The sequence below is a fragment of the Oryx dammah genome, unplaced genomic scaffold (genome assembly GCF_014754425.2).
Source record: "Oryx dammah isolate SB20612 unplaced genomic scaffold, SCBI_Odam_1.1 HiC_scaffold_15, whole genome shotgun sequence".
NCBI classification, from domain to species: Eukaryota; Metazoa; Chordata; class Mammalia; order Artiodactyla; family Bovidae; genus Oryx; species Oryx dammah.
The window spans coordinates 7,030,653-7,038,529 of NW_024070199.1; the positions used below are offsets into that span (position 1 = coordinate 7,030,653).

Genomic DNA, 7,877 nt, shown 5'->3' on the forward strand with positions numbered 1-7,877 from the left:
CTTCAGTTTGATAATGAGCTTACAACGTAAGAGAATAAGTTGAGACAACAAAAGTTTTAAAGAGGAAGAGGAAATAAATGAACCCATGTAGGCAAATAAAGATAAGATGCTTTCAACAGAAAAAGTTGGTCATATCATCTATGAGACATTTTATATGAACCTAAAAGTAACCTTAAAACGTAAATCTAGAGCAGAGACATGAAACATAAAGAGAAAACTGAGAAAAATATTGTAAGAAAATCACCAAAACAAAATGACAGAAACACAGAAAAAAAGAAAAAAGATACAGTGCAACATATATAACAGTGCTATGTACTTATCTATCAGTGATAATCCTAAGTAAATGGATTCATAGCACCAATCAAAAGACAGAGTGGCTGGATTAAGAAACAGTGCTCACCTATATGCAGATTTCAGGAGATTTAGCTCTGAACACAAACACAGATTCAGAGTTAGGAGATGAAAGATGATATTCCAAGAAAATGACAGGCAAAAGAAAGCTGGGGTAGCCCTACTCATATCAGACAAATAGATTTAAAGTCAAAATAACAAGACAAAGATGGACATTATATAATGGTAAAGGGAATAATTCATCAAGAAGACATGATACTTCTTAATACATGTGTACCTAACATGGGAGTACCAGAAGTACATAAAACAATTACTGCTGGATCTATGGGGAGAAATTGACAGCACCACAATAATAGGGGACTTTAACACCCCACTTATATCAATGGATAGACCTCAAGACAGGAGTCGACAAAGAAATAATGACTTAAATGAAGTATTATACTAGATGTACCTAATTGATACGGCTTCCCAGCTGGCACAGTGGTAATCTGCCTGCCAATGGAGGAGACTCAAGTTTGATTCCTGGGTCCAGAAGATCCCTAGAGGAAGAAATGGCAACTTACTCCAGTTTCTTGCCTGGATAATCCCTTGGGCTGGGGAGCCTGGTGGGCTACAGTCCATGGGGTTGCACAGAGTTGGAGACGATTAAGCAATTGATACATATATAGGCTGTGTGGCAAGAATACACAGACGAACTGTACAAAAAAGATCTTCAAGACCCAGATAATCATGATGGTGTGATCACTCATCTAGAGCCAGACATCCTGGAATGTGAAGTCAAATGGGCCTTGGAAAGCATTGCTATGAACAAAGCTAGTGGAAGTGATGGAATTCCAGTTGAGCTGTTTCAAATCCTGAAAGATGATGCTGTGAAAGTGCTGCACTCAATATGCCAGCAAATTTGGAAAACTCAGCAGTGGCCACAGGACTAGAAAAGGTCAGTGTTCATTCCAATCCCAAAGAAAGGCAATGACAAAGAAACCATCACACAGTTGCACTCATCTCGCATGCTAGTAAAGTGGTGCTCAAAATTCTCCAAGCCAGGGTTCAGCAATACGTGAACTGTGAACTTCCTGATGTTCAAGCTGGTTTTTGAAAAGGCAGAGGAACCAGAGATCAAATTGCCAACATCTGCTGGATCATGGAAAAAGCAAGAGAGTTCCAGAAAAACATCTATTTCTGCTTTATTGACTATGCCAAAGCCTTTGACTGTGGGGATCACAATAAACTGTGGACAATTCTTCAAGAGATGGGAATACCAGACCACCTGACCTGTCTCTTAAGAAATCTGTATGCAGGTCAGGAAGCAACAGTTAGAACTGGACATGGAACAACAGACTGGTTCCAAATAGGAAAAGGAGTACGTCAAGGCTGTATATTGTCACCCTGCTTATTTAACTTCTATGCAGAGTACATCATGAGAAATGCTGGACTGGAAGAAAACACAAGCTGGAATCAAGATTGCAGGAGAAATATCAATAATCTCAGATATGCAGATGACACCACCCTTATGGCAGAAAGTGAAGAGGAACTCAAAAGCCTCTTGATGAAAGTGAAAGAGGAGAGTGAAAAAGTTGGCCTAAAGCTCAACATTCAGAAAACGAAGATTGTGGCATCTGGTCCCATCACTTCATGGGAAATAGATGGGGAAACAGTGGAAACAGTGTCAGACTTTATTTTTTTGGGCTCCAAAGTCACTACAGATGGTGACTGCAGCCATGAAATTAAAAGACGCTTACTCCTTGGAAGGAAAGTTATGACCAACCTAGATAGTATATTCAAAAGCAGAGACATTACTTTGCTGACTAAGGTCCGTCTAGTCAAGGCTATGGCTTTTCCTGTGGTCATGTATGGATGTGAGAGTTGGATTGTGAAGAAGGCTGAGTGCCGAAGAATTGATGCTTTTGAACTGTGGTGTTGGAGAAGACTCTTGAGGGTCCCTTGCACTGCAAGGAGATCCAACCAGTTCATTCTGAAGGAGATCAGCCATGGGATTTCTTTGGAAGGACTGATGCTAAAGCTGAAACTCCAGTAGTTTGGCCACCTCATGGGAAGAGTTGCCTCATTGGAAAAGACTCTGATGCTGGGAGGGATTGGGGGCAGGAGGAGAAGGGGACGACAGAGGATGAGATGACTGGATGACATCACTGACTCAATGGACGTGAGTCTGAGTGAACTCTGGGAGTTGGTGATGGACAGGGAGGCCTGGCGTGCTGCGATTCATGGGGTCGCAAAGAGTCATACATGACTGAGCGACTGAACTGAACTTAACTGATAGACTGTTCCATACAAATGCAGCAGCTTCTCAAGTGTGCAAGGACCATTCTCAAGGATAGCCTATATTTTGGGATGTAAGTCTCAAAAAGTTTAAGAAAATTGAAACTGTATTATCTTTTTTGACCACATGGTATGAAACTGCATCTGCAAGAAGAAAGCTGGAAAAATCACAAATACATGGAGACTAAGCAATATGTTACTGAACAGCTATTGGATCAATGAAGAAATGAAATGAGAATCAAAAATACTTAAGGACAAAGGAAAATGAAAGTGCAATATAGCAGAAACGCTGGGATGAAACGAAAGTGATACTAAGAAGGAAGTTTATAGAAATACAGACCTACCTCAAGAAGCAAAAATCTCTGAAACAATCTAACCTTACACCTAAAGGAACTAGAAAAATAAGAACAAGCAAAGCCCAAAATCAGTAGAGGAGGAAAAAATCAGAGTGGAAATAAATAGACTACAAAGGCAATATAGAAGAGACCAGTAAAAGTAAGAGCTGTTTTCTTTGAAAAGGTAAATTTGACAAACATTTCACTAGACTCAATAAGAAAAAAAGAAAAGTCTCATGTTAAAAAAAAGTGAGAATTCATGATGTGTAACAGAAATACAAAGGATAATAAGAGAATACTATAAACAGCTAGCTATAGGTCAACAAATTGTCCCTATATGACAACCTAGAAGAAATGGACAAATTCTTAGAATCATACAATCTTCCAAGACTGAATCACAAAGAAATAGAAAAATCTGAATAGACTAATCACTATTAAGGAGATTGAAATAGAAATCAAAATCTCCCAAAAAACAAAGCCAAGGACTAGATGGCTTCACAGGTGAATTCTGCCAAACATTCAAAGACAATCTAATACCCACCTTTCTCAAACTCTCAAAAAATTGAAGAGGAGGGAATGCTTTTAAATACATTTTGAGACTAGCATTGTCTTGATAACAAAACTACAGGTAACACACAAATTGCAGACCAAAATCACTGATGAACATAGATGCAACAATCCTCAAAAAAATATTCAATTCATTTCAGTTCAGTTGCTTGGTTGTGTCTGACTCTTTACGACCCCATGCACTGCAGCACGCCAGGCCTCCCTGTCCATCACCAACTCCCAGAGCCTACGCAAATTCATGTCCATTGAGTTGGTAATGCCATCCAACTATCTGATCCTCTGTCGTCCCCTTCTCCTCCTGCCCTCCTCAATCTTTCCCAGCATCAGGGTCTTTTCAAATGAGTCAGCTCTTTGCATCAGGTGGCCAAAGTATTGGAGTTTCAGCTTCAGCATCAGTCCTTCCAGTGAACACCCAGGACTGATCTCCTTTAGGATGGACTGGCTGGATCTCCTTGCAGTCCAAGGGACGCTCAAGCGTCTTCTCCAACACCGCAGTTCAGAATCATTGATTCATCTGCTCTCAGCTTTCTTTATAGTCCAACTCTCACATCCATACATGACTACTGGAAAAACCATAGCCTTGACTAGACGGACCTTTGTTGGCAAAGTAATGTCTCTGCTTTTTAATATGCGATCTAGGTTGGTCATAACTTTCCTTCCAAGGAGTGAGCGTCTTTTAATTTCATGGCTTCAGTCACCATCTGCAGTGATTTGGAGCCCCCCAAAATAAAGTCAGCCGCTGTTTCCACTGTTTCCCCATCTATTTCCCATGAAGTGATGGGACCGGATGCCATGATCTTCGTTTTCTGAATGTTGAGCTTTAAGCCAACTTTTTCACTCTCCTCTTTCACTTTCATCAAGAGCCTTTTTAGTTCCTCTTCACTTTCTGCCATAAGGGTGGTGTCATCTGTGTGTCTGAGGTTATTGTTTTTTCTTCCAGCAGTCTTGTTTCTAGCTTGTGCTTCATCCAGCCTGGCATTTCACATGATGTAATCTGCGTATAAGTTAAATAAGCCAGGTGACAATATACAGCCTTGATGTACTCCTTTTCCTATTTGGAACAAGTCTGTTGTTCCATGTCCAGTTCTAACTGTTGCTTCCTGACCTGCATACAGATTTCTCAAGAGGCAGGTCAGGTGGTCTGGTATTCCCATCTCTTTCAGAATTGTCCACAGTTTATTGTGACCACACAATCAAAGGCTTTGGCATAGTCAATAAAGCAGAAGTAGATGTTTTTCTAGAACTCTCTTGCTTTTTCGATGATCCCACGGATGTTGGCAATTTGATCTCTGGTTCCTCTGCCTTTTCTAAAACCAGCTTGAACATCTGGAAATTCACGGTTCACATATTGTTGAAGCCTGGTTTGGAGAATTTTGAGCATTTCTTTACTAGCATGTGAGATGAGTACAAGTGTGTGGTAGTTTGAGCATTCTTTGGCATTGCTTTTCTATGGGATTGGAAGGAAAACTGACCTTTTCCAGCCCAACAAAATATTGGCAAACTAAAACAATACAATAAAGGTATCATACTGCGTGATCAAGTGCAATCTGTTTCAGGGATAGAAGGATGATTCAGTGTCTGTAAATCAATCAGTCTGATACACATTAACAACCTGAAGAGTAAAAATTATATAACCAACTCAATAGATGCAGAAAAAGCATTTAATGTGATTCACACATATTTATGATAAAAACACAATGTGCCTTAATACAATAAAAACAATATGTGAGAAACCCATAGCTAACCTTTTAGTCAGTGAGAAAAACTGAAAACTTTTCCCTTAATAAAGATCAAGAGTTAGATGAGGATGCTCATTCTTGCCATTTTTATTCAGCATGGTATTGAAAGTTCTAGTTAGAGCATTAGGTAAGAATAAGGAATAAAAGCATCCAGATTGGAAAGGAAGAAGTAAAATTCACTATTTGCAGATGACATAATTTTGTATACAGAAAACTCTAAAACTAACAAAAATAAATTAGCAGAGTTTCAGGTAAAAAATCAGTATAGAAAAGTCTTGTTTCATTTCTTTGAACTGTCAGAAATATAGAAAATTGTCCCATTTATTGCTGCAGCAAAAATAATAAAATACCTAGGAGTAAATATAACTAAGGATGTGAAAGATAGTACACTCAAAACTATTAAGATATTCTTTAAAGAAATGAAAGAATACCCCAAAATAGAAATATTTTCTGTGTTCATGGATTGGAAGAATTAACTTTGAAAAAATTTCCATATTACTTAACATAGCATGCATATTTAAGGTAATCTCTATCAAAATCCCAATGACATTTTTTTCAGAGGAATAGAACAAAAAACTTCTAATACCTGTATGGAACAACAAAGGCTATGAATAGCCAAAGCAGTCCTGAGAAAAAGGAATAGATCTGGAGGCATCACACTCCCTTATTTCAAGTTAAAAATACAAAATGTAGCAATCAAAACAGCATGGCATTGAAAGAAAAGTAATGACAAACCTACACGGCATATTAAAAAGCAGACATATTATTTTCCTACAAAGGTCCATGTAGTCAAAGCTATGGTTTTTCCAGTAGTCATGTATGGATGTGAGAGTTGAACAGTAAAAAAGACTGAGCACTGAAGCATTGATGCCTTCGAACTGTGGTGCTGGAGAAGACTTTTGAGAGTCCCTTGGACAGCAAGGAGATCCAACCAGGCAATCTTAAAAGAAATCAATCCTCAGTTTTTGTCAGAAGGACTAATGGTGAAGCTGAAGTTCCAATACTTTGGCCACGTGATGTGAAGAGCAACTCACTGGAAAAGATTCTGATGCCTGGAAAGATTGAAGGCGGGAGGAGAAGGGGATGACAGAGGATGATATGGTTGAATGGCATCACTGACTCAATGGACATGAGTTTGAGCAAGCTCTGGGAGATGGTGAAGGACAGGGAAGCCTTGTGTGCTGCAGTCCATGGGGTCACAAAGAGTTGAACACATGAGAGACTGAACAAAATTGTTAGAAAAGGTAGACATTGATGCCTGGCTCCCAACTGAGTCTGGTGCCCGGATCAGATCTGACCTTCCAGAGCTGAGAAGGGGCTTCATTTATGCCCCAGCGGAAGAGAGCCCTCCCTTGCTGGCAGCCCCTGAAAGACTCAGAGGTCGCCATGGCGGCACCCTTGCTGATCCTATTGCTGTCCTTTGCCCTGGGATCTGCTGCACAGGATGCCCAGGGTGACGAGAGTTTGGAGATTATTGATGGAGTCCCGTGTCCAAGAGGCTCCCAGCCCTGGCAGGTGGCCCTGGGCAAGGGCAGTCAGCCCCACTGTGGAGGTGTGCTGCTCAGCGAGCAGTGGGTGCTCACTGCTGCCCACTGCATGATGAATGAGTACCACGTGCACATGCACAGTGATCAGCTGGTGGGAGGCCAGAACATCAAGGCCACGTGGTCCTGTCCACCATCCGTGTTATTCCACACAAACCTACGCTAACAGCCTCATGCTGGTGACGCAAAATGGCTGGGCCAGGCTGTCATCCAGTGTCAAGAACATCAACCTGCCTTCCCACTGTGACCCACCACCTGCCCCAGACCACGTGCGCTGTTTATGGCTGGGGCCCCATCCCTAGCCCTGATGTGATCTTTCCAGTGCAGCTCATGTGCACAGACGTCAAGCTCATCTTCCCCCAAGACTTCAGGAAGGTTTGTAAGGACTTGCCGGGATACTCCATGCTCTGTCCTGGCATCCTGAACTCCAGCACCTGTGGAGTAGTGTGCCTGCAACAGTGACTCAAGGAGACCACTGATGTGCAAAGGTACCTTGCAAGGCCTGGTGTCATGGGGAAGTTTCCCTTGTGGCCAACGCAATGACCCAGGTGTCTATACCCAAGTCTGCAAGTTTGTCGATTGGATAAAAGAGATCATGAGAAGATACTGCTAATCTCTCCCTACTCCCATCTCTCCATCCCTATGCCTCAGAACAGGAAATTCACAGAAATAAGGACATCAGTGACCTACAGTTCTACTTGAACTTATCTTTCCTCAGAGACATGTCAGAGGCTCAGCAATATGTGTATAACCCAACAATATGTGTGTAAGCCAAAAATACGTGTGTAGCCAATCAAATCAGTTAGGAACTAAAAACCAAAACAAATACAGAAACCTCAGTGCTGGTAAGGATGTAATGAGACCAGCCCTGTCTGCCACTGAAACTGTAAATTCATATAGTTTTATGGAAGATGATTTCGCAATTTGAGTGGGAACATTTGTTCTCTACCTTTGACCTAGTATTTCTAGTTGTCTACTTAAAAAAAAATCCAAAATATGGAGCAGAGTTTGAATTTATCACAATATTGTTTTTCATAACACAATAGTGGAAACACTGAAGGTGT

The 7,877-nt window shown here is 40.9% G+C and overlaps 1 pseudogene; it reads left to right on the forward strand.

Moving 5' to 3' along the window:
- The first annotated feature begins 6,655 nt into the window (after positions 1 to 6,655).
- On the forward strand, positions 6,656 to 7,534 carry LOC120874231 (annotated as a pseudogene).
- The last annotated feature ends 343 nt before the right edge of the window (positions 7,535 to 7,877 follow it).